Source organism: Micropterus salmoides, unplaced genomic scaffold (genome assembly GCF_014851395.1).
Source record: "Micropterus salmoides isolate LMB-PRFRI ecotype aquatic unplaced genomic scaffold, ASM1485139v1 Ms_hic_scaffold_2, whole genome shotgun sequence".
NCBI classification, from domain to species: domain Eukaryota; kingdom Metazoa; phylum Chordata; class Actinopteri; order Centrarchiformes; family Centrarchidae; genus Micropterus; species Micropterus salmoides.
This window is the reverse complement of record NW_024041150.1, coordinates 22,967,405-22,994,941: the sequence shown is the minus strand read 5'-3', so window position 1 is coordinate 22,994,941 and position 27,537 is coordinate 22,967,405. Positions and strand designations below refer to the sequence as shown.

Genomic DNA, 27,537 nt, shown 5'->3' with positions numbered 1-27,537 from the left:
GAGCAAAAGGTGTAATCATTATTTTATTTACAAAATCCAACAGTTAATAGCTTGTTTATCATCATCTTAATTTGACTCTAGTCTGACCTGAGGGGAAAAATGAAATGAGAGAACTGAAGATCTGGGGATTGAGATATGTAGAGCGATGGCACATCGCTTCTGTTTTCAAACAGAAGACAGCTGCAACAGGAACAGAACATCTGCTGCAGTGCTAACATAAGCATACCTCATTCCTGTACTGTCATGCCTGAGCGGCCTTTAAACCGGACAGTGCTGAGTCTGACAAGCGCCTGATGAAGTTTGGAGTTTCTATAACTACGCTCATAAGGCTGTCACTCTCAAAGTACTCCTTCACACCTCGACTTGAAGAGAGATTAAAAACAAGTGAGCAATATTTTTTTCGCCCCTCAAAGAACAGCCTTAGTTTTTGAGCCAATCTGGCTTCTTGTTTGACTTGTGTAAACTTCTAGATACTTCTGAAGTCTGAGTGAGCCCAGGCCATCTGTAGCCTTCGTCAGTCCTTCCCTAATTCTTTGTTGCAACAGAAAAAAAGAAGTAATGTTTATATCAGCTCAGATGGAAGGGTGCAAGCTCTCTCAGTATCACTGATAACATGGCAGCACTGTTCTCTCTTCTGTCTGTTTCACACCTTCTCCCATTTCTCTCTGCATTGAGGCCCTTTTGCAGCACACTGGAGCTCGGCCAGCCAGAGCCATTTTGCCCCATTATGTGGGACTGTAAAAAAACAGCTGCTCCCATTCCACACTGGTGAATAGGTTAAATAGTGACACAAGGAACAGGGCCTTTTATGTCATGGTTTAAATTGACCGTCAACATGCACTGGAGGTTCCACCGTTCCTTCTCGGCTGCCTTCCAGCTCTACTGCTTTTGATTTCCAATTAGTGGCAACTCAGTCCTGCAGCTGTTTTAGAGACAGAACACTCTCTCTTACTTTCGTGTGCATGTCTGAATGTTCATAGAAATGTGTCCACGTGACACTGAGGAAAATGCAAAAAAGCGGCAGATGCACTGATTAATTGAAATAAATCTGCAAAGAGCACTGTAGAACTGGAGGAAAGAGGATAGATGCCCATTGCAGTGGCTTGGTTGTAGTGTTTAGTTAGAGCAATGGTTGTGCCATCTTGAATGTAGGCCTCTGCATCATTTATTCAACTTCAATTTATTCTTTTTTTTTTTTTTTTGGACTACACTTTGAAAACAAGTGGTACGATTTTTTAAACAGATGGTAGCAAAGGTACTGGCATATTTTTAAAAAGGGAATTAAAGATAACAATAACAGTAATTAATTTTACTTAGGAAAAAGCTTGGTATACTTCAATTCAAACATTAACATGATATTCGCCACCAGTATACTGTATGTGGGCTCTAAGTGCACTTGTAAATCAAGTGTTTAATAGCTCATTGAAATATGCATGCTTAGGATAATACACCAAACCTTAAATGTCACATTTTATAGTACATTTCAACAACACAGAAGTAGAGACTAGCAAAAAGATACTTGTAGATAATGAGGGAAAGAGATATTTAGAATGAAAGAAAAGATAAGAGCTACTTATCAAAATGCAGAATAAGATTTCTCTTTCCCTTAACTGACCTCAGAGCCACTCTGATCATCCCTCAGTCCTCCATCTCTGTGGAGTTGAAAATTGGAGGGGTGGGTGAGGGTAGCCTAAAACAGAACATGGGCGAGGAAGCGTTCGACAGAATTTCCAGTGGCTGGCGAAGAATAATCCAGCCACCAGTAACGATTACCAACCCTATCAAACCCTCGCAGGACTACTGTGGTCATTTGTGTTATTGGAGATCAAAGTCGTAGTCTTTATGGACATTTAAGGCGTGTTCGAAAGATGGTGAATGTGATCAGACCCCTGCATTATACCAGTTTCATTATATCATGTCATTATATCCCTGAATCAGTTGTGATCAATGTCATTATTGTTTATAGCCTTTGTGGAGATCCCAGTTAACACTTAATGGTTCAAAAATATCCAGCAGAGGTGCAAAGGGGCGAATTTGAATTTATCACTAAGTGTGGCTGTGGTTGACGGCTAGTGGTCAAACAAACCAGTTCTCTGAAAATGCAGTGTTGTCCCCGCCGTGGTGCGCTGACTGTTATGTGATGAATGAGGAAAGTCAAGACCGGCTGTGTCAAAAAGAATCTCCCTCGAGGAAACTGATGTCCTTGTCCAAGAGCTGCAAAGTCTCAGAGGACTGAATATACAGCACCACAAATATCCCACCAAGGGCAGATGATGTCTCTGTAAGTTTAATCCAAATTTCTGGACAAAGTGTTGCCCTGTTTTCTTTACACATCAACTTCTTTATGGTGAAAATACATTGTTTACATAAGATACATCCCAAATGTGTTGTTACATTTAACAAGATGAGCTGCAGACAGTTGCATGACAGGGTCTTTCAAATTGTAAATCCCCAGTTAATTAAGTCCAGTGCTGACTGAAGTTTTATCATAATGTAAGTCCATCATCTGGGCATATTTGCAACTTGTTCATTGTTTAAGAGGTGACTACCTTGGTACCAATCAATATGTAATCAAAATGTGCTGCGTTATTGTGGCTACATGTTTAAAGTATTTTGATGAGCCCTGTAGCCCTTGTGATACAATTTCAAAGTCTTATGAACTACATGAAAGTAGTGCTGTACTGCCTCCCCAACCGATTCTGGCACAAGCGCTGTCATAGTGAGCAATGGCAACATCAAGCAAAAATAAAATTGTCACGTCACATACAAGAAAGAAAGCCCTTTAAACTGGAGGCAAACCCAAAGGGTTCATGGTGTGGCTGCCAGTTACTCATAGTGGCATAGCTATTTCGCTTTATTGCAATGGCTAGTCAAAGCAAAACTAAAACCCATGTCTGAGCAGTGACATGCTCACTATGTTGCATCACAGAGGCTTTTTGTAATTCCCCCCCCCCCAGCACTGACCACTACAAACATCCCCAAATCCCTCTTGTCAATAGAGAAAAGACAACATGAGGAACGGACTTCTCAGCTTTTCTTTGCCTTGTCAAAAGTTTCCATATCGTGTTGTGGGTTCTACACAGCATAACTAAGACCCTGGAAGCAGCTTATCTGCTTAAAACAGGAGGGTGAGAGAGGGTGAAAAAAGTGTCTCCGCCTTCCATCTTTTTCCTGGTTCACAGAGTGGGTTTATTGAAGCCACCAGAGCTTTGGTTTCTCCCTCTAGATTCCCCCCTCCACCATTCCCACTTGTCTAATCCACTTAGGCCCACACTACCTCCACTAGTTTTGATTGGCCAGGCTTCAAAATTCCCACCGTAGGACTCAAATCAATAATCTCCACTGCACTGCAAAAAGTTTCTCTATTGAAAACACAGAACTTTGGGTTATTCACCTTTCTTTCTATTAATTTTACACCCCCCATGGTTCTCTGGTATTTACACTTTATGCCAGAATGTATCACATTTAAAATTTTGCCACACCCCACTCGCCTCCTATTCATTTTTATTGTTGTCTTTCATTGCCGTCCCTTAAAGTGTTTTTGTCTCTCACTCTCTCTTTCTCTACCAAACAACACTGATGCTAATGTCATTGGAGCCCCAGGTGCTTCTAGTGGCTCTTGAAGTGTGACATCAGTCCCTGCCATCCCCTCCCCTGGGTCCAATTTTCCCGGCATGAAGCTTCAAGGTCCTCAGCTGAGCTCTCTGTTTAGCAACAGTAGCAGCGAATGTGAATGTGTGTCAGACAGAATGGTAATGAGCGTCCCAGAGACTGAACCCCAGTCTTCCCCCACTCTCCCTGAAAATAGATTTGTTCTCACGTGCAACCTATTGTTGATCCCACTGGGATTTGTTCCCTACACACCAAAAATGTAAATTAATGCAGGGGGATAGAAATGATTGGTGATAAATCATATTACTGGCATATTCTGCTCAGCAACACAACTAGACTGCACTGTAAGCAATGGCAACTTAGAATTAGTCCTGAGTCTATTTCCCTCACACTGCAACCAGTTATTGTCAGTTCACTCAATTTCCTTGTTTTATTGCACATTTACAAGAAAGCAAAACTGTACTTTAGAATAGTACATTCGCAGAGGGACCACTTTAATTGTAAAAAAAAAAAAAAAAGCGTGCTGTAATGGAAATCCAGTATATATTTCTTACACTGCCAGAGAGTTGGTACAGGAAAGTGGAAGAGAGCGCAAGTCCGATAATATTCCTTTCTATAAATCTTTGGCAATATGAATGTCAGGTACCAGTGACACAGTGAAAATGTGACTAAATGTTACTTTTTTTTTCACGGACTGGTTCATTGTTTGTGCTGGGGCCACCCTAAGGTCTTTGTGGGTAGTGTGGGACCATCATTTTATTATGTCGCTGGAGCCTTGGACGTCGGCTGTCAAACTAACAAGCTCGGGGAAATGTAGCAAAGGTCGAATTGCGCAGGGTGAGAGATATCTGAAGGCTACTAAATTACCTCAGAGACATATGGAGAGAGGGGAACACCTTGGCGAGTGTTTGTGTGAGCACTTTATATCTTTATTTTTTGGTGGTGGTGGTGGTGGTTATGTTACACTGGTGCAACTTGTTGGTAATATATTAAGCTTTTGCTTACACCCTCTCTCCCTCCATCCTCAAAATCTTGAAACAATGACAAATATTAATGCAAGTTGTGCAAACTTTGGATTCTCGGGGGAGACTATCTTACACATTTCATGTCCCTCGATTAATAAATGATGCCCTCTTCTTGACAGGGCCTATTCTTAACCCCCAGTCTGTGCAATGCTCACCATCATTTTTCAGTGGAGCTAGTGACAGCTTCAGCCTGCATTGAAGTTTAGCTTGCTTTACACTGTAATTTGCTGACGTTTCTTTTCTCTCCCTCTTATTTCCCCCCCTTCCCCCTCTTTTCCCCAATGGCCTGCTTACAGATGTGACCAACTATATTCCACTCTAGGTAAGACCCATTTAATTTTTCATAGCATTGTTCTCAAGGGTGAGAGTCATGTTTGAGTTGTCATGCGTCTTTGGGAGTGATGCGAATGCATAAATTTGAAAGAAAGTTAGATGGGGTGAGGAGCCGAAGCGGCACCAAGATGCTGCTGTTTGCTCAGTAAGGTATGCAATGCTCTGCAATCATCACCCATCCCCTTTTCCCACATGTGTGCATGAATATACACAATGGTAGCTTTTTCTGGCAAGCGGAGTGTGTGCTCTGTGCCTTCAATTTGAATTTTATTCAAATGAGAATCAAATGGCCCAGATTGTTCAAAGAATACGCCGGCAGTATTGACTTAAACAAGCATAGCACGGATGGTGTCTGTTTCCACACTGTGGTGAGTGTGTGGAAATATCTTATATGTTAAGCTGTGAACCCTTCCACTGTTCCCAACTCCACATGTCAACATGAAACCCCTGGTACTGTGGACACAGAAAGTGTCCATGTGGTGACATAGCCTTGGTTGTCCTGTTCTCAGGGGATATCTTAACAAATTTAGGGACCTTCCAGTCTTTTTCACAAGTCATTCCATGATTAACTCATGTATTCAGCAGTGGCATGGCACATTACCCGATACTCCAACTTACCTTATACAGGCTCAAGTGGCGTATGACAATTTCACACCAGCAGTTCAGACCAAATCCATGCCTAAAAATTTGGTAAAGCCAAGTCCAACACCAGGTATACACCAAGAGGCTGTACCGGAGTCAATCGAAACAAGCTGAAGCAGCTGGATTGCAGAACACTCCTGCGCAGTCAGAACATGATATGTACTTCCACAGGAAGACAAATCCATGTGTCAGACATCATTAGTGGTATTGTTCAATAGTTAGCCGTAAAATGCGAAAGATAAAATGCATCACAGCAGGGATTATATCCAATCTTGACATGATACCAGCAACATTTGTATCTAGTTGACGAGTGGCGGGCTTTTAACTGCTTTTTGACCTGTGGGGGTCAATTGTGCTCACACAGCTCTCTACCACTGGATGCGCATTGTTCTTTATTTTTTTCTGTCAAAATGGCGGCAATTACTTTCCCTGGCAATGGTGGTTAACACTCCATCTTGTTGCGCAAGGAAGACGTAAGCAAACCGCAGATTGTATCAGCAGTAAACAAGGCTTACAGCAGACCAGCAGGCTTAGTGCAATGAGGAACAACTGAACTCTGGTTGAAACAAACGAACACAGTGTGAAAACAACGCTAACTGTTGAAGACGAGTGTAGGATCCCATGTTTGGTCAACACTGTTTCTAGAGACACTCAGCAGGCTGCTGGAGTGTGATAGAGGTCAACTGCATGATTGAATCCACCGTAGCAGGGCCTCAGACCAGGACAGCGGGACCTTTCAACACTACCCATGGCTCTGAGCATCTGTTCATGAGAGGAAAAATCAATCATCTCATCTCCAAGGTGGAGCAAGTGTATTGGACAAATGAGAAAACTGACATACATTGATGTTACTCTTACTTGGCTGGTGATTTGTTTCACATACATATTTGTTCTCACTGCACTTGACTTTTTTGTACTCGGACAATTTTGGGAGACTGCCACCTCATTGTGTAATTGAAAACCCAGTGCCATGCCACTGCACTAGCACAGTTTGGCTACCAGGCAGAGCATCTGCAAGCAGTTCTGGTCCGGCTCTCAACTCTTTGAGGCAGGCACTGGCTGACTGCTCGGAAACAGAAAACCCCTGGCTAGCTGAGAATAATAAGTACCCATGGGAAGCTGCCAGATGGACATTTACTATGAGCCTAGCTGGAGAGGGAGAAATCTGTCAAACATCACACTAGGCATCTGTGGGGGAGCAGTGCAGGTTCACGTCCACTATGTTGGATAAGAGGAGTGCTCTTTGTTGAGACTAAAAGCAGTTAGATTTTTAACATAGCACATCTAGTTGATGCATTTACCTTCTTTCGAGGTCAGCATTTCACATTACATTAAAGTCACCTGTTACGGTGAAAGCTTTAAATAATGTCTAGATAATGGATGCTTTAAAGATGTTTATCATACGATAGTAGTGGCCCTTGCAGACGCAGTCACTAAGTGCTGTGCAACAGCCTTCTTCATTTAACTCAAATTCTGTTCCTATTTCCAGGCACTCAGTAGCTATTAATTAACACTAAACTCGATTTGCAGCCAGATTCTGCTGTGCTGCTGATGTGAGAAAAGAGATCAAGATCAGAATTTCTGTTTCATACTTGTGTGGGAATTTTCAGATAAGTGCCTCTGCAAAGTTTCTCTAATCTTTCTCTTAAATTCTGGTACAGGCAGTTGTTTCTGTCCTCATCATAGAAGAATAAGTCAAAAGCATGTCTCTGCCTTAGATAATGCTTGAAGCCCAATCTTTTGACTTGGAGTAGAAATGTCCAGTATTTATTTATTTATTTTGTACATACAGTCTTCAATACAAAGCTATAGACAAGGAATTACAATTGCCTCATTATGCTTCCGGAAGCTCAAGGGCTTCAGAGATTTTAAGGAAAAAGAAAACTGAGAGAAAAAGAGCACAAAGAGTTCATCCCAGTACCGGCAGGGGTGAAATAGGACCTTGGTTCTCTTACACAAGCTGTGCACCAGTTATTATTGCATTATGTCTGGCAGCCCTCCTCTCAGACAGGAACTGAGCCACACTTGATCAGTGATATGACACTGGCAGAGAAGAGAGTGATTTCTGGCTGCTTAGTTAAGCAAATACCATTACACTGTTGAAGTCTAAAAGTAGATCTGCGCTGGGTAAAAATTATGAAAGCCCAGCCCGGACAGTATCCAAAGCACTGGTGGCTTTGTAATCCTCAGGAGTGGATCCTTCTGAAATGGTTTATTCATCTCTCAGAGGACAAGAACAATGCTGTTCACGGACAATACAACACTTTCAAGTCTCCATCTGGGTTTCTCATGCCCTGGGAAAATGCTGCTATATACAGTTCAAAATATATCAAAAAACAAATGCTTAATTAGAATCATATGGTTTTTGATAATTCTGTGCATTATTTATAATTTTGTTTTGTGTGTAAAGGTGTTGTCCTCCTACTCTCTAAAGAGAGCTTATGTAACAGAATATGCTGTATATTATAGTAATGATATCGAGTTCACAGCCCTCATAGAAATGCTTGTAAGGAGAGCAAGCGAGCAGTCATAACCCCAAACCATTAGAGTACAGCCATAGCTTGCTCCTGTGGTGGGTCTTAATCTTTCTTTCTTTTAGCTGTGCTCTCTGGGTAACGGGCCATTTCGCTAATGGTGAGTTTCTCAAGCATGTGTCAAAAGCCTCCTGGCATTATAAAAAGCTCTTGAGGGAGCTTAAAGTAGCTGTATGTTGATTCCCCCCTCCCCCTCTTTTTTTTTTTTAAGTCCAACTACTGCTGGGTACATTGTTAATAAGAAATGTGTCTGATAGCTTGTTAACGTGACTTTGCATACATTCCTCAGTGGTTAGACTTGAGTGACAGATTCACCAAGTGTTCACTTTTATAACTGCCACTGAGAAATCTGCTTACATTGTATTATGTTAACAGAGCCTGTCACTCCTCACCTCTTATTTCTAATATAATTGTTCAATAGTTATCACTAACATGGCAGATCAGCACACATACTACTATCCATACTATGCACATACAGATGCTTTAAGGGTTTCGTGCAACAGTAATTTAGGCAGACACACCACCCAGATTTGGGGACACTTGGACGCCCCTATCTGTGCAAGTGGAGCTGGGCTGCTGTTATGAACAGATGGCTTTTCTTTAACTTTATCAGCGGCGGCAGTGTCACCAGCAAACGCGATAAGTTGCTCCAGCGCCTGGGGAGAGCAGCATCCATCAGTAGCTAACGGCATATGGTGAAGGTGTCCTCTCTCCTTTCTCCTGTCTTCATGTTCTATGAGTGGTTCTGCAGCCAAGCATCAGATGCTCACTTCACAGGACAAAGTGTGAGTGTTTGAGTGTGTGCTGTGGGGCAGTGGGCACCCAATTTGAGATCTTGTGCTTCCTATTTGATGTGTTTTATGTTTTTCTATAAAGCTCTGCAGTAATTTATTTACTTATTATATTTATCCCTAGAGTAAAATTTAGCCCTAATACCCCAATCCTATCAATCTACCAAACTACCCAACCTACTCGGTATTTTCTCATTTATTTATTTTCATTATTATCATTGCTTGTTGTTACTTTAAGTATATCTTAATAGTTAAACATGGCACCGGGCATAGTAAAATAAAACATTTTCTTTTTCCAATTGGAGAAAAATCACAAGGCATTCAGCAACTATGTCTGTGTCAAGAAGGTGTTGTTTTTCCTCTCTCTCCCACTAATAACAACCTCCACTGCCATCCAAACCTAACCACCCCGGTAAGGCACTCTAGTCCAACATTGGAACGAAAGCGTGTTTACCAGATCCTCCATGTGTTGCATTCCTACATTAAGCTGAACGTCAATCAAAGCCTTGTTTGCTTGAGCAAGTGGCTCAGTCTCCCATGGACCAACATGACAGCATGGTGTTGGACACAAATCAGATCCGCTGCAAAAATGATATTCCCCTCTTGTGTTGACTGGGAAGTAGCCTATACAGTAGTCCACAGTATAAGTGCTCATAATAACAAAAAAATATACACATATTGTTACATATTGGTATGTTTCTGTCACACTAGACAAAGTGTTATTATGAACATCTGTGCCCTCATGTTTTGAGGCAATAGCTCCTGCTTAAAACTACAAGCCTAATTGTATAACTCCTCAGGACTCGTGACACCTTGCCTCAAGGCCAGTTCCATTTCCTTACACTTACTACATTTGTTCTTATTTAAGATTCATTGCTTTTCACTAAGGACTTAATATTGTGTTATAATAACCTCCAGTCCTTTTTAAATTTACTCTCCCTCTCTTGCTTTTAATTTTGACACCACTTTTATGCTAAGTTTCAACTCATGTATGAAACCTCTGATATGTCACGGCATGCCTCCCAAACCCCTCTAGCCTTCCCTTTTCTATTGTTATTCCCGTGTTGACGTCTCTCTAACAAGCAGTGTTAATTAGCCTTCTCTTCAAAAATATAATTTTCTATCGTGTGTCAAGGATTGGTCATTAAATGAACAAAAGCAGTATAAAACGACAGACACAATAGGCTCAGCTGATTACGGGTGCAGCCATAAGAAAACTTGGTTAGGGAAAAATCAGGGAATCTACTTGATTCTGCATCCTTCTGTTATCTCATGTTGACTAGACCATTTGTGTTGAGAACACGTTTCTCAAGTACAGAAATGTGTTGTTTATGTCGTCGCAGACTCTTTTTTCTTCCGTAGGCTTGCGAAAACCCAGATCCGGTTACAATCCTGCATCTACAGGAAAGATGCTACTAATACGCTGCTGTTTTTAAGGCACAGAACTGTTTGCTGTATCAAGCCTACAATGTCTTGCATTACCAAGGAAATTATATCAGCTGAAGTCATACGGTCTCCTTGGAGACAGCATCTGGCCCAGTTGGCTCAAGCATCCTGCAACCATTTTGGCAGCACATTTGAGACTGATGAAGACCACTGGACAGAATCCATGGCCTTGCATCTCTGAAGGTTGAATGTCAGAGGTCGTTGGGTGGCCTACCCATCTGCCGGTCTGGCACTGTCACATACAGTACAGGCTGGATGTTAGTAATAGAGTGTTTCGTGGGTGTCTAGGCAGAGACAGGCTGTGTTCATAGCCTGCTCAGATGTACAGTCTACATCATAGCATACAGACAGATAATGTTATTGTCACTGGTTTGATTAACACTTTTTTGACAGATGCAAAGTGACAGTAATTCATTTGTTGTCTTTTTAGGCTTTTGTGTACTTCACACATAGCATCTGAACTTAAAAACAAATCTTTTTTTATTTAAGCACGAGGTCATTAACACACATCATAACTATTAGCTGGTGCACTCTGTCACTTCCAAGTTCTCATCAGTTACAGTGCACATAGCATTCTATGCCCACAAACCTAAAGAGCAACCAGTAGACCTATAATACTAACCACATTCCCTGGGAGTAAAGTGTGTGGTAATTTGTTTAAATAAAACCTGACATAGGATCGTTCTACAAAACAGGGCTAGTTTAGCTAACTTCACAGGACCCACTTTAACTGTACTTTAGAGGTGCAATAATAGTGCAATAGTTGGGGGCTCAAGGGATTTGGAGCCTGGGTCAGTTGCCTTCTTTGTCACTTGGTAATGTAGTCTTCATCTTCTTCTTCATCAGTTCATCTTCTGTCAGTTTTCCACACAGAATGTGTTTAGGCACAGTACTGTTGTGTAGGGGCTGCATTTGGGCAGCACTACAAGACACACTCACCGTAGTTACGCACGTATAACTGAAAGCAAAAAGACGAAACCTAAAAGCATGGTTAGGATTGTTATGTAGACAACTGTACTGATTAAAATACGGGTCTGAACCGCCACCTGTGTAGGAAGAGAGTACTAGACTAATAGAAAAGGCATTTAGAGGCAGTTTAGCTAGGACAAGAGGGAATCTGCTCTACCATGTTAGTCATATTCAGCCCTGGTATTAGTCACATGACGCTAAATATCCATTTATATAAAGCATTTATTACTATATAAAGTGAGCGGTCATTCAAACAATACAACAAATGATGGGCTTGGAGCCTCACATAGTGGCCTGATGTATTACTGACTGTTTCTTCTTGTTAATTATTTTTAACAGTGCAGCCAGTGTCACTGCACCATGGTTAGGGGCAGCAAAACATGGTTCTGTAGAGGCTGCATCATATTTACCTTGCAGAACTGTATCCACACTGGTTCACCATGATCCTGTACAATACTGCTTTCACTTTCTTGACCGACACCAAAATAGAAACTTGTGTTAATTAGTCCTTTGTGGCCTGGCATACGGAGAATCCAGGTTTGTAAATACAGGAGAGGATGTGTCCTCCTGGTTAGAGATTAAGGCCTGAAGCCAGATGGGGAATTTGAGCCAGGCTGTTGTCTTGTTTTTTTTCTTCTCTGACATGTGCACTGACATTCCTGCAGGTCAAAACGAGAAATTACTGTAGGGTTTGTGTTTGCTCAGGGCCTCTAGTGACCACGGGCCCTGCTAAAGGGTTACCCTTTGGGGTATAGTATAGGTTTGGATTTAGGTTTGAGACATTAATGAACTGCTGTGTTTACAGAGTTGTAATCTCATCACTATCCTCACCATAAGACAAAGCCAAGTTACAAATTGCTCAGAAAAAAATCAATGACACAGGTTATCATGCAGGTTCATGAACTCCTGCCTATGCATGAATATGAGGGCAGTCCAGCCCAGTATCCTTGGAATTACATTCATATTAGATGATTGCACTCCTCACAATTTATGTCAAGTGCAAACATTCTGTGCCAACGTAGGAAATAGTGTGGAGGTCGCAGCGGTGGATGGGCACAAGACCAGAGTAACAGTTTTTTTTTTTTATTAACAGTAACCACTTTTTATCTTTTCCTAACCTTAACCTTATTTACCAAACCCTAATTATAGCTTAAACATACTTTATTAGCCATAACCACAATCTTTACCTTACCTTAACTAATACAGAAAGCACATTTGAGGAGACTTTCTCAGATTAATTCATAGACCATAAAACTTTTCTGCGTTGGTGGTGCTAGCAAGCTAAACATTATTTATTTATTTTTTGGACCATGTCCATAAATGTTACCACTTGATGTATTGCACCAGAGTTAGCTTGAAGCTAATTTTCATCTGGAGTTTCTTGGCAGGTTACCACTGTGACTGTTGTATTAATTTGGTGTTTTTTGTGAAGAGGCCGCTACATGTGTCACTGTTGCATCACACCCCATCATTAATTTGCTATCTTGTTATCGTACAACCACCTCTCACTTTTTTATTCTCTTGCTCTCAAACTTTCTTATTTGCCTTGGTATGATAATCACCTCACTTGATAGATGACAGGCAAAGAAAAGAAATCAAGATACTGTATGCAAGAATAACAAGCTGACACTGCACAGTCAACAGCAGTATATAATCTTTCCCACATTTTTATTTCTCCCCCCTAGCTTTCCACCATAAACATAGCCCCTTATCTATTTCTGTACAGCCTTTCTCTCCTTTTCTAACACTAGAATTGTATGTGCTCAGTTTTCTATTGTATTTTCTAGTAGATTTGTACATTGTGACCTCCACTCACACTCTCTGTGTCACACACACAATTACACACCTCACAGTATTGAACCATTTGTTCAATAGTGAGCAACCTCTCACATTCATAACAGAGAGGCAATTCATTTCAGAGGCAAGCAATGTACATTTAGCCATTTTAGCGCAACGATTTGCACAAGCTCATCTAATGAAATCACCAGACTCACATTCAACAATGCAATTGTAAAATATAAAACGCTTTGCACATACAGAAGTAGTAAAACAGAATTAGAGAAAAAGATTCATTTCTTCTCCAAAGAGATGATGAAGTATATCACTGTCTCTCATGGCAAAATCATGTCATCACTGTCTGAACCATATTAATCACTGAGCTAAAACAGGTCATTTACAAGGCGGGCATTCAGTGAGGCTATGCTGAGTTGGGTGCATAATGATTATATTAACATAATCTGGTTGTTAAATTGGATCAGCAATATTATTAAAGCAGGCATAGCTTTAACTCTGTCGCTGATTCCTCTCATGCTTGAGTCCTTAATGAGAAATAAGGAGCAGTTACAAGAAAGCGTATAGACAGAGTGGCAGGTAGAGATTATCTGTCTGCCTAACTCGGGTGCACACTCTGTGTCTGTGCACAATTACACAGAAGCCGATGCACAAAGAAAACACACACACACTCAGGAGAACACACTTTCGCTTGCGGTCTCGGTCTCTGTGCCTACCTCTCTCAAATGAATAGCACTTTGTAATAAAGCCAGAAGGATTTTCAAACATATCATTATAAGGCTCTTGGGAAACTATAGAATGTAGACCACCTGATACTCCATGATTTGGCACAAAATGAGAGTTTTGAAAATAAAATCAGACTGTTGTCAAAGGCAGTCTCACATAAATTACATGTTGCCTTGTTAGAAATTATAAATTAGAGACCTAAAAATGAGGATTTGCATATTTAACTTATTGTCACTATTGAAACATAAAAGTGACTCACAATGAATTTGCTTTGGTATTTTGGTGCAAAACAATAAATATAGTAGGTAACATAATAAAGATAAAGCAAGTACTGCATGTCAAGTATAAAATATGAAACGGACAACAGTATAAAAAAATATACAAAAGAACAATAAAGAATATGTACAATACAGTTTGTAATTTCATGGGATTTGCATGTGTGAAAATTTACAGCTGGAGTATACTGTCCTGGGGGTGGAGGGGTGAGCAGAGAGTCTGTGTCAGTAGGGGTCCCGGGTCTTGTTGATGAGGCCAGCTGCAGAGAGAAAGAAACTGTTCTTGTAGCGTGAGGTTTTGGTCCTCATGAACCGCAGCCTCTTGCAGTCTGAAACAGTTTGTGTCCGGTGGTGGGAGGGGTCGGCCACAATCTCTCCTGCTTGCCTTGGAGTCCTGGAGGGATGGTAGATTGCAGCCGATCACCTTCTCTGCGGAGCGAATGATACGCTGCAGTCTGCCCTCGTCCTTGGCAGTGGCAGCAGCATACCAGATGGTGATGGAAGAGGTGAGAATGGACTCAATGATGGCGGTGTAGAAGTGCACCATCACGGTCTTCGGGAGGTTGAACTTCCTCAGCTGCCGCAGGAAGTACATCTTCTGCTGGGCTTTCTTAATGAGGGAGGGAGCTCCCACTTGAGGTCCTGGGTGATGATGGTGCCCAGGAAGAGGAGGGACTCTACAGTGCTGACTGTGGGGCTCTTTCTGAAATTCACAACCATCTGCACTTTTGTAAACAAAGATTTTTAACCAGGCAGTTACTGTAACGAATGCATTCAGTCCAATTGTGTAATTATAAATATGACGCATCCTCTCCAGTTGCTTTGTTATGTTTGGTCTGTCCTCATGCCAGTAGTTTGTCGTAACACAACATAACTTGCAGCGACTCACAACAATTATCGGGCCTGGTTGGAGACCTTCATCAGCTCTGGCATGTGTGAATAAGCTAACATACAGAATCACAGACAGCAGTCCAAGGGGAACCCATTCACTGTCTTATCAGGCTATCGGACAGCACACAAGGCTAATTCAGGTGTGAACAGAAAACTCATTTCCATTTTGCAATGTGGCCATGCTTTCAAAAATATTGGAGAGTCTGCCAATCTCGTTTCTTCCCATTGGACACACAAACAAAAACGTAATATCCAGAATAAATTGGGAATTAAATGAGTTAAAAAGGATGAATCATTATGCACACACATAATATGACAGTCAATACACTATCGATCACTGTGGAATTTTAATTTACCCATAATGACACAACATTAAGTGGATCTGATTGATAGTTTTTACACATGGGAGGACACAATTATGTTCCACACAGGCTACACATGCCTGTGCCTCATAGTGCACACAAACACACACACATAAAGTTTGCCGCAAATCCACACATTCCCTTTCCATAATGTTATTATCTCATTCTCCATGGTCTCATTTTTCACAAAGCCCCGGGGTGTGTGAGGGACAGTCAGGGTTGAGCCACACAAACCCGGGCTGCACACCGACTGCCAGTGAAGGTCTGTGTTAGTACCAAGTGCAACACTGCCAGACGAAATGGGAACGGGAAAATAGAAAGGACCCAGATAATCCTGCAACACAATGTGGTGCAGGACCCTTTCACACTGCCAGTGAAAGCAGCTGCTTGACTTTAGTGGAGATTATTGTTTATTGGGAGATTAGAATTGGAGACTGATTATTAAAAGAACATCTTATTATCGGGGAGATAAGAAGGCTGAGGTCTTTACAGCCACATAACACAAAATGACAAAAATTTAAGAGAGGGGTTGATAGGGATGTTTATCAAGGTCAATTGTTTTCTGTAAAGCACTCTTTTTGGCCTGCACTCTGTTTTTGGGAAAAAAAAAATAACTCCCCACTCATTTGAATTTAAGACAATCTCAATTTTCTCCCAACTCTTTACATTTTCAACACTGCAGAACAGTGAATTCCAGCTATGAGGATTAAAAAGGTCATTTCTAATAAGAAGTGTTATTAAAACATTATACTATAATAATTTTCTATCTTATTCATTTTAACTATAATAATTATTTGTCGGGGACAGAGGTGGAGGCGAGGTTGTGTAAGAGGCTTGAAGAGACAACGGATTGGTACGGTGGCCCTGAGGGGCAAAGCACAAAAACATTTCCCCAAAACTTAAAAATTGTGTTTTATGAAATGTCGTTGTGTTTCGTGAGATGATGTTGTGTTTTATGAGATGATGTAGTACAGGGGTTCTTAACCTTTCTGGCAGTCCGACCCCTTTTTGAAGTTGAAAATATTTCGCTCAAAACAATGCCAGAGCAGGCGCCCTCCGTTTGTCTATTTTTTTTTTTAAAGCAGATGTTTCCTGCAAAGTATATCCTATACCTCCCTCCATCATTCAGTTCTTTGTTCACACACTAAGGCAGTGAATTAAGACATACATAAAATGCATCATCGAGGTTTCAAAAGTTCACATTCAAAAAGAGTCTACTTCTGCTGGTATTGTTATAGAGGTCATAGATTACCTGATTTGCCAACAGAGTGTTCAGCACCGTTTGTCAGCTTGTCTGTTCGTTTGTGTGTTTGTATTTTGAAATCGACTTTGCACATTTTAATGAAATTTGGTGTATGCCATGAGCCAAGGAAATAACTGATTAGTTTTCAGCTACAGTATGTGGTAATTTATCAAGCATTATGTTTTCACTGTAGCTCCTGAACTGTGAGGTGTGAAAGAGAAATTGTACACTTAACGGTTTCATATAGATATTCCACCTACACAGATTTTTCTACTATTTCAGATTTTTTGCAAAACACAATTCTCACAACTCCTCTTATAAATGTTACCCAGTCTTCACTAAACATGTTGCAACATTTTTGGAGGGCATGCACATATTAAATCTGCGCTAACTTACCCAAAATCAAAAATTTGATATTTCGTCCATAGGAGACATTTTCTAAAGCGCCACAGTGAGGGTCATCACTTCTGGCTTTGAGTAAAATATAAAACATAAAATGAAAATATAAAAAATAAATAATTTGGTAAACACATTCATGTCCTCCACAGGAACTGTAATAATAGTGGTGTACATAGGACTTTCTCTCTACCGCCATCATCAGTTCAAAATTTCCATTTGCCCAATAGTTTGGTTTGTGACTAAATACTCACAAACCTAATGAGCCTCAGCTCTAGATCATGTTTAGTGCTAATTACCTAATCTTAACATGCTAACAAAGCTAGACTATGGTAAACATGGTAAACATTTTACCTGCTAAGCATCGTAGTATGCTGAGTTTAGCATTTAGCATGAAGCACTGCGGCTGTGCCTTAGTTCAGTCTCACGGGACCACTAGCATGGCAGTAGACTCTTAGTCTTGTTCTCTGTAAAGTGCTGGCTCTGAAAGGTTTTGAGTTGTATTTTCTGTGAATAAGCACTTATTGTAAGCTGTCCATGAAACTATTCTTACTCCTTACACACAGCATTTACTGTGTTATGTAATAAAAATGTAATGTAATGTAATAAAAAAAAGACCCCAGCTTGAGCAGTGGAACTATCAGCAGACATAAAAGTGACGTGTTGCTGGAGGCAACTGGATCTGATGACTGGATTGCCAGATAGCCGAACACATGATTAGTGTCAGATCAGTGACATCATCTAATGTGATGCCTCAGACATGGACCAGCTGTTACTGTAGGCAGCCAGCTCTCCCCCACCATTTCTTTGGTTTAGAACCAGAATTTTATTCGAGGGCACAAGCAGCGAAAAGAAGTGGTTGGAAACTGGATGTCCACGGGTCTCTGTTCCACCAATCACCTCAAGGTGATGCCACTGACTACTAAATCACAGAGTTAGTGATTAACAAAGTTGGAGCGGCACAGGCAGGAACCAAAGCCCAAACCAATAACTCTCAACATTGAATTTAACGTTTGTCTAGGAGGTGCTGTAAAATGTTCTCTCTATTTTTCAATTTCCACATTAATATCTTAAAAGAGGTTACAGGACTCGTGTGGCATTGACGTCTTGCTCTGAGGTTGTTAACAGGTTGGCGTAATCTACCCATACAATTCCACTGCAGTTATTTTATGTGATATGTACCGTTGTTTCAGAAAGCAGTAGTGAGTGAAATAGCAGACATTACAGCTGTCAACAAAACAACATGAGGGGTACAATTTGCCCTAGGGAAAAAAACAAACTTATGGTGCCAGTGATATGCTGAATAATACATTGCACTTGGGACACCTGAACATATACAAACATTATACAACATACTGAAAGAACTTTTCAATAAAACATACTTAAAGAACTTTTTGTCTCACACTTTAGTTGTTGGAAAAATACTTTTCTAACACATCCACAAGAATAGCGATGCAACATCTTTAAATTTAGAATGACGCCCCCTAAACGTGTGATGAACACTAATTATCAACCTTTCAGCTCGAGAAAACGCTAGTCTCTTGCCTCTTTGCACATTGCATCCCCCTGTTGGTGCTACAGTAGCAGGTGGAGTGGAGGGCTGAAAAGGCACCTTTTGTTTTCGTTCCTCCTGTAAGAGGTAGATTTCTGCACCCCTCGTGTTTACCCCAACTCGCATCTCCATGAGTTTCCAGATAGGCCGTATGCTTTCATCCTCATAGGCTTTCTCACAAACTTTGCTCAGCGTTACTTCATCTTCAAGTTTGCTGTACAAACATGTAGAACCTCTGCAAATGTGTTGTGTTTACTATGAGGTGGTTGGCCAACTATGTTTTCAAGATTTTGTCATGGAGACAAATGCTTAATAAGATTTGGATTTATGTTGAGACCATATGCAGGGTGGATATGTTTAATAGATATAGAGAGTGGAAAGGTATGGGCTATTCTACTCTATTGTGTTTCTTTAGAATTTAAATAATAAAAGATAAAACAAATCGGCTTTCTGCTCAGATGTAAAGTTTTATAATAACCATTTGGGTGTTTAAACAAAAAAAATCCCATTTGATGTTTAATAACTAAAAATGTCTATCCTCCATTAGGAAAACAAAATATTTAATCAAAGCTTTTGTGTAATTCAGCAGCAAATGACTTAGAAGCAAGAGCCGTCTTTGAATAAATGAAAGGATAACTTGATTTAGTGATATAAACATACTGTAGCTGACCATGTTGTAGTCAACACCAGCTAGATCAGAAGAGAGAGAAGTGAACCCTGCTCTTCTCCGAGTGCTGGGCATCATGCCTGGACCTGCCTGATCTGTGTGATACATCCACCCCGGCTAGCTCAAAGCAAGGCCTTGAACTCAGTCAATACCATTTTCTGTTGTATTTCACACCAAGCTCAATGCTCGGGTGGCTTTTCACGGAAACAAAGTACCATAGGTTCATGAAGATAAGAGGAGTGCTAAAAACTGTACAGGTAGTCTGTGATATTTAGCTGACTGTATCATCCTTAGATAAAACTGGTGCTTAAAGGGTCAATTAGTACATTTTTGACTACATATACATCACAGTCACTGAATATTCACACATTTTATTTTATTTTTGTTTTAATCTTTTATTGGATGTGTCATGAGTGTGTATGTAGCCTACATGTACGTCTTCAGCTGTTATTTGTATTTCACGTGTATTTATTGTCTGTAAGGGCAGCTACTACTATGTACTACCCACTCTTGAGTCCATGACAACAACAAGTATATTATAGTCTATACTATTCTATTCAGTTAAATTAAATATACATATTAAGATTTATTTATAATAAGATTTACCTTAAAGTAAAAGATAACAGTCTCATTCAACTAATCAATATAGTCATAATAGGTCTGTTTAATCCTGTGTTTACAAACATGTCTGATGTGAATGCACATTTACCAATATCAGAAAATGTTAACAACTTCATTTGTGGCTGATGTATTTCATGTACTCAAACATATGTCAGTCAGTTTGCTGACTCTAGCAGATTCCACTCAACAAATTGAGTTTTGCATTTTGGTGTCACAGCTTTTGTTTCAGCCCAGCATCCCAAGGAATTACATCCCTATAGGACAATGCCATGGCGTACAATTTATTCAGTGGCGTAGTCTGCCCCTTACGCAGCAAAGTGGGATATACGATGAGGAGTCCATGGCAGTTGATGGGTGTGTAGATCATACCGACCTTCATGCGCGAGACTAGAGTTAAAGAGCTGTATAACACTGAACGTTACAACAGTCACATTACGTTTAGATTTCAGATTTTACCTTCAATAAAAAAGTTTTTAAGTGGAATATTTGGACTCGGGCTTCTGACTTGGCTGTGGGGATGGCAATATGAGTCGGTCAGTCCACCACTTTGGTCCAGACTGAAATATCTCAATTATTAGATACTTTGCGATCATTATCATCATTTCCATCCCCGTGCCTTCTTCCTAAACAATGCTAGCAGCGCCAGGCTCATGGCATGCTGCTGGGAAAAGGACGAGGATATTTACTCCCCTCTCGGGAATAAATCAGCAGTATGGAAATATTTTGGAATACGGAGAAAAGACGGGTCAACAGACAAAGCACATACCATGTGCAAACAATGCCATTACAAGGTAAAATACACAGCACGACAAACCTTGTCCGGGCACCTAAAAAAGAAACGCGGCATTGACCCCCATTCTATCACTAGCGGTAATGTCAGATGCCTGCTCACCACTTTTCGTTCTCCAAAGAATCAATATAATATCGTACAGTGAAAACTTGTGATTTACACCCCTAATAGCGTGGCTGTAGAAACTTACTGTAGTCTTGATAGCACTCCTCATGCCATACTATATGCAGCATTCTCCTATTGCCACAAAGGGGATTGACTTTACTTGGGTGGGCCAGACAGGTATAGTTGCACCTGCCAAAGTATATTTGGCAAACCACTTTAGCATTTTGCAGAGAAACGGTGAGGGAGAGGTCATCTGGTATTACGTTAACGGACACGCAGGGAATGTTACATTACGGAGCGACAGTGAACGCACCACTGCAGATGTCACTCACTAACGTTAAGTTTCAGTTTCGATCCACATGCGGCGCACTTGTAAACTGAATCACGGGTGAATTGATCAAACAGGGCAACTTTATGAAACGTATTGCTGATGGAGAAAGTCAGCTGAGACACATACAGGAAGAGAGAGACAGAAAGAGGCGGAGCAAGCCGGCGTGTTTGCCATGAGAGACCAGAGGTGCAGGCTAGGTGTGTGTGAGAGGGGAAAAGTAAAGAGCAGCAGATTCAAGTAAATAAACACTACACTATAAGGTGGAAAATGACCTGCAATAACCTACTGTAAATACAAATAGCCTACAATATACACCGCTACCGAGCCCACTCCCTACCAGTTGCCGCCGCCGCTCTCTCAGATCCGCGACACGAGATCATGGACTTTTGTGTCAGGATTTTGGTCTCTGTTTCAAGACCATTACAGCTCTACTACTAAGTAGTCTGCCTACTATTTTAAGTGAGGACAAAAATGTATACAGACTTTTGTATAAATTATCTAGTGTGTTATCACGATTTATTTTTAAATGTGCAAATCAAAGTTATTTTTCAACAGATAAAGCTTTGAGGACCCCCCGTGCTCTATGCCGCCCCCTCAGGGGGGAGCGGATCCCAGGTTGGGAACCACTGCACTAGAACAGTGTAAATTATTTCAATGGCATCTTTGGTGTATTTTGTGATGGAATATTACTATAAGTACTTTTATCTCCACATAAATGAGTTGTCAAATGTTTATTTAACTTTAAAGTGCAAAATCCACACTGTTAGCTTTTGCATGACTTCAGACAATAATCTCTGCAAATGTGTCCCTGATCTTTCTAATCTTGCCTTGTGTGACTTTCAAAACAAAATTCTCTAATGTAAAATTAGTAAAATATACTATATTATACATGACTTTATGGAAGCCTCTTTAACTAAATAGCTCTCATCAGCTACAAGTATGATACTCTGTGACAAAATTTGAGAAATGGTTAATGCTAAATGAGTAATGCTGAAGAATCTGAAAGAAAGCCATTATCCTCTTATTAACGGTGTTAACACAGAGGGCTAAAGCAAACAACTAGTAGACTTCCAAGCATTAATATTGCGTTTCTGCCTAACCACCACTGGGTGTTCAGTCCCTGCACGGTATTTTTAAGGCTTGTGAAGATCTAACTGTCGAGTCTCAGAGGTGTATTATTCACAGAGAAATGGGGCTTACTACCATAGCCCTCATCCAACACTCACTTTAAAAGGTGTGTACTCATGGTGTAGTGTTCTCTCCTGTTCCCACTGCTTAGCTTTTCTACACTTTCCCTTACCGTCTGTCTGTCTTACAGTATTTTTTCTCCTCTTATTTTACTCTCACTGGATGCTTTTCTTTTGTCCATGACATACTTTGCCTGTTTGTACAATAATTCTCCGACAATGCTTCTAGGCTATAATAAAATGCCGTCCAGTCACGCCATTATTATTCACTGATTAAATTCCTGTTAAAAAAAAAAAAAAAAAACACTCAAGTCACTCAAGCTCTATTAATAAGATTGAGTATCCACATTTAACACAATCTAATGGATGTGCGAAATAAGCCCCAGCTATTAATGTTTAATGTATAATTGAATGTTCTACATGGCCAAACTTGTTTACTAGAATAATTGATGTTTCTGATTTCCCATTTGCCTGCAATACAAGAAGGGGGTGGGGAGGGGAGACAGACAAAGAGAGGCTCATCCTCTGCAGTTACAGGTAGTGAGGTCAAGTCATAGACGTTAGAAATCATTGAAACTAGGCTCGTATGAGCTCTTGAATTCTTGCTACGTATGTTATTTTTCAAACGTAAACATTTCTGAACAGATGTATGCTATACAACTTATAAACCTCTCAGCCACTAATTAAAGATAAAAATAATGAACTTTTCCTTTCCACATCTACAAACGGCCTCCGCAAAGGTTTAAAATTCCAGGCTGAAAAGTTCCTAGGTTCATATTTTTGTTTGTGTGAGGGTGCGTGTGTGAGGGTGCGTGTGTGGGGGTGTGTGTGGGTCTTTTCTCATTTCATCTGTTGGGTTTGGTTTGCGTGTTTACCTGAAACGAACAGCGGGGTGTGAAGTGTGTGAAGGTGGAGAGTGCATTCTCACGGTCCACTGGACATGAGACACAGCACAGTCTCCAGAGTGAGCCTTCTTGTCTTTCTGTCTTGATTTTGCTCAGTGCGGGGCTGAATGATTTGAGGAACATATCATGACTGTGATTATTTCCAATTTATTAAACTACATGCCTGTATCTGTGGTGTATGCAGTTTTAACCAAGATATGACCACACTGAACATCATCACGAACATATCTTGCTTCTACACGAATAGACTTACTTCAAATATTGAAGGTCTAAGTAAAAAAAAGAAAATGAATTCTACAGAAAAAAAACCTTACCAATTCAGCTAAAAAGTATTAATAAATGACTAAGATATTACAAGTGGTATAAAATACATTACTCAATAGTATTCAAATATAATCAAGACAAGGTAGTGTTATTGTTAACAGCAGTATAGTTGACAGCTCTGCACTGTAGCTGCTTAAGCTAACATCAATGTTAGCTTCACAGACTGACAAGACCAACTGCTTCACAAACTTGAGTCTCAATTCAGCACTGTAATAAAATTAAAACAATATGATGTGCTTAAAAATTTCCTGGAGATTCTGAAAACTCTGTACTCAGGCTAGTTGTAATGTACGCTCGACAACTGCAAAGCTACCTGCTAGCTACTTGACAAGTGGTGGGCCAGCAAAGGCAGTGAAGAAGAAGGCCACAAGCTAGTAAATGGGTGCATGTAAACAGAGTATGATTAAAACAATTCTAGTTATTGGGGAAGGAAATATATTCAGCATGCTTCTGAGATCTCAAGGATACACACAATGTGTTTTGGTGAGTAAGACTGAATGTAAATATAACTTTTCTTTATTTACACCAACCACCTTTAACTAGGCACCAGTCAAGGTTACTTTTTTTATTACATGTTTATTTAATAATTTATTGCCAATGTGAGAACCGTGTTAATTAGCTTGCAGGTGACAGTTGAGTCAACAGTTTGCAGCTTACTTTACTTGACATGTTAACAAGCTGTTAAATAAGTGAGTTAAAATTAAAATTGGTGCTCTAAAAATGACACTCTTTCAATATAAGAATAAGTAACCGTTCAGCTCTAGCTCTCCATGTAGCTCTCCATGTTCTTTAATCATCATTTCACTGAACTGCCCCCCCCACACACACACACACACACACACACACACACACACACACACACACACACACACACATCTTTCTAACAATCAATAATCAATGTGTGTGGCTTGCCAAAGACAACTCACCTGTAATTCTGTTTACAGTGACTGGACAATAGCCAAAGCTTGATCAACACACACAGAAGAGCTCACAGATGCACCCTCTCGCCTGCTGGCTTTGCAGAGCTTCACAGTCGGGGGACACTTACATTTATTCATTTAGCTGACGCTTTTATCCAAAGTGACTTACAATTGCTATATATGTCAAGGTCGCACGCCTCTGGAGCAACAAGGGGTTAAGTGTCTTGCTCAGGGACACATAGGTGGATGTGTCACAGTGGGGAATTGAACCCGGGTCTCTCACACCAAAGGATGTGTATTATCATGTGTATTATCTACTGCGCCATCGCCACCCCACTTTCCTCCCTCACCCCCCACCCACCTGCCTCCCTCACATTCTTTCCACCTCGGCTGCTTAACCACGCTGCCTTGGAGTCATTTAGATTTCTCCCAGGTGGTTCAAATTTAGTTTGAACTACGGGCGGGTTTAAGCTGATGAATAGCTTTTATTGAACATGAATAAATTTAAGGATTGAGATTAGTCAGCTCCCTCTCTCTGATGATCTGAGTCCGCTAGAGGATGTGCTCAGCATTTAAAAAAAACTGGAAACAAAAATGTGCACAACTTCCACTGAATGAAGAGGAGGGATGGACTGGTTCTATGTGAGCTGAGGATCATGTACACCTGCTTATGAAAATAATCATTGGATAGTACACAGAGATCCTGTGTATGATGACTCAGGTACCCTGGAGAATATAGTTACTGTTATTTTATTTTTTTATTAGTTTGGCAGTCACTCTCCCAGCTCTTAATCCCTTGAGCCTGTGTCGTCTTATCGCTGATGTCGATCTACCCCAGCCTTGTCCATAAACTATCCCTATTATTTAGCCTCTTAAAAATTAAAGCCCCTGACACCAAATCTCCCCCAACTTGAGTAATATCACAGAGCCATTGACCTTCCCATCCCTCAAGCGAGCACCGGGCTGCACATTGATCGATCCCGCTGATGGCCTTGGTGCTAATCTTCCAAGGGACCGACAGGAGGTGATGGTATTTCACTGTTCAATCTGATGCAATTACCCTCAAAATAAACACATTTTGGATAGCAGCTGACCTTCCGATTAAAGAGGGTGGGTGGGTGGGCCGGATGTTTGTGTGCTTCTACATGCCTGTGTGACCTAAGTTATTCATCAATCAAGCTGCATCATATAAACAAAGCATATCACAGACAAGAAAGAAAGTCAGGTCTGTTAGTAATGGAGCTCCTCTTCCTCTAAAGCCTTTAATGTCCCACAAGGTTAAACACACTCAGCGCAGAATCACCTGCTGCCATTTCACTACTTATTTTTTCCTAATGAATTTAATTTCTGACTCTAGGTAAGACCACTTAAGTCCATTTCACAATAACATGAAGCATTTACATCATGAAACAAAATCCCGAGTGGGAAGATTATTACAGTGGTTAAAATGAAAGGGATGTGATGAGATCACACATGTTAAGGTGAATAATGAAATGTCCTGGTAATCACTCTGGATTTAAGCAGATGAGATTTAGAGCGCATGTGATTCTTTATCCACATACTAACAGTTACTACAGCGTTGTTCAACCTAGGCCTTGTCTTTGCTATAGGGCAAAGAAGACGAGCCTGCAAATAGTGTCTTTGAAGACCGAACCAATTGAGCGTGGCCCGACACGAGCATCACTTCCCTTTCAAGTATTCCACAACAGCTTTCTTAAAAAGACGTCCCTCTGAGCTACTTTCCTACTCACATCCCTAAAAACAACAGTACAACACACGCCAGCCAGCAAAATCAATAATCAACAAATAGAAATGCACTTTTAGTGTGCGGAGCTCCTCAGGGCCCAAAAGTAATGCAAGTGTTCATCTGGGCAAATTTGTCAGTTAGTATATTAAAGAAAAAATGTGTCTCTGATCACAAAACAACAGTCAAAATCAGAGCAGTAAAGGCAGATGAATCTCGACTTTTAGTCACTAGTATAGGTCAAGGTCCCAAAATGCTGGATCATACGTCTCCCATCACGTCCATCATTGGATGGCATATTTAACAAATCCAGGCTTGCCTCTTAAATGTGCAGTTCTTTCAAATCCCATACCTCCAGGTTGTAACGCAGACTTTTCTGACGAAAATAAGAAGATTCTAGCCCGAGCCAAGAGAACAACAACAAAATGTGTATTTCAAAGGACTACCCCTGTTAAACAATGTAAGATCATACTTTAGTAAACGTATATTGACAGCCTTGACAGAATATTATCCCAAGGGTTTACAAATACTGAGCTCAATGCTCAAGGACACTTCAGCAGGTCAGAGGCCTGCGGACATATAGGCTGGAGTCTGACTATTCCGGTTGAAGGACAGTCTCTTTATGCATTATCCGCCCTGCAACTTCCATGAGGTAATATTTCAAAAGTGTGACAGTTAAAGCGCAATTCACTTGCAAACTTTAGACCCACTTTCATCAACCTTGCTTTCCCGCTACACATTTGGGACTGAACTCCATACACAACTGATTGTGGCGAGATGGGCATCTGCCTGTCCAGATGCACTATAGCGGCCTGTTGCTGGAAAACTAAAGGGACAGCGACAAGCACTTAGCTGGTCCCTCAGCAACCAGTCCCATTTCCCTTCTCTTATCTAAAGTGACAAGAGGAGTTTTCTAGCCCTCCTATGCCTGAGGCTCATCCTGCATTATCTCCCAGCACCACTAGCAATCGTGTGTCCCTGATTCTACTCCTGTCTGAAAATATGCAAAAAAAAAAAAAAAGGATGATGGCATTGCTAGAAATTCAGGAGTGTGAACCAGTTGTGCTGCTCGGATGTTTTTCAAACTGCCGATTATATCACAGGGTGGTCGTCTCGGAGCAAGTGTGCGGACAACATGTGGAGATCAGTGCAGGTCCATTTTCCTGTATCTCGCGGCATGTACTGCACTGCCCTTCCCACCAAATGGCTGTAGTTACAGATCTGATAAAGTGTGTGACGAGAATGCAAAAGGACAAAACATGAACTAAGCCAGACACCCTAATGAGATATTGATTGCCCACACTGATGTTTACACTTTTGCCTGTCTAATACTCTCCAAGTCCACCATAAACAAT

General features: G+C 40.8%; 1 protein-coding gene across 29 annotated transcripts in view; it reads left to right on the top strand.

The window, feature by feature from the left end:
- LOC119912904 (receptor-type tyrosine-protein phosphatase delta-like) overlaps positions 1 to 27,537 on the top strand; it is a 371,622-nt gene that overhangs the window by 96,963 nt on the left and 247,122 nt on the right. For all 29 annotated transcript variants that reach the window (XM_038732142.1, XM_038732135.1, XM_038732138.1 and 26 more), the window contains exon 4: positions 4,934 to 4,959. The gene's annotated coding sequence lies outside the window, so the exon portion shown is untranslated. The remainder of the gene's footprint in view (positions 1 to 4,933; positions 4,960 to 27,537) is intronic.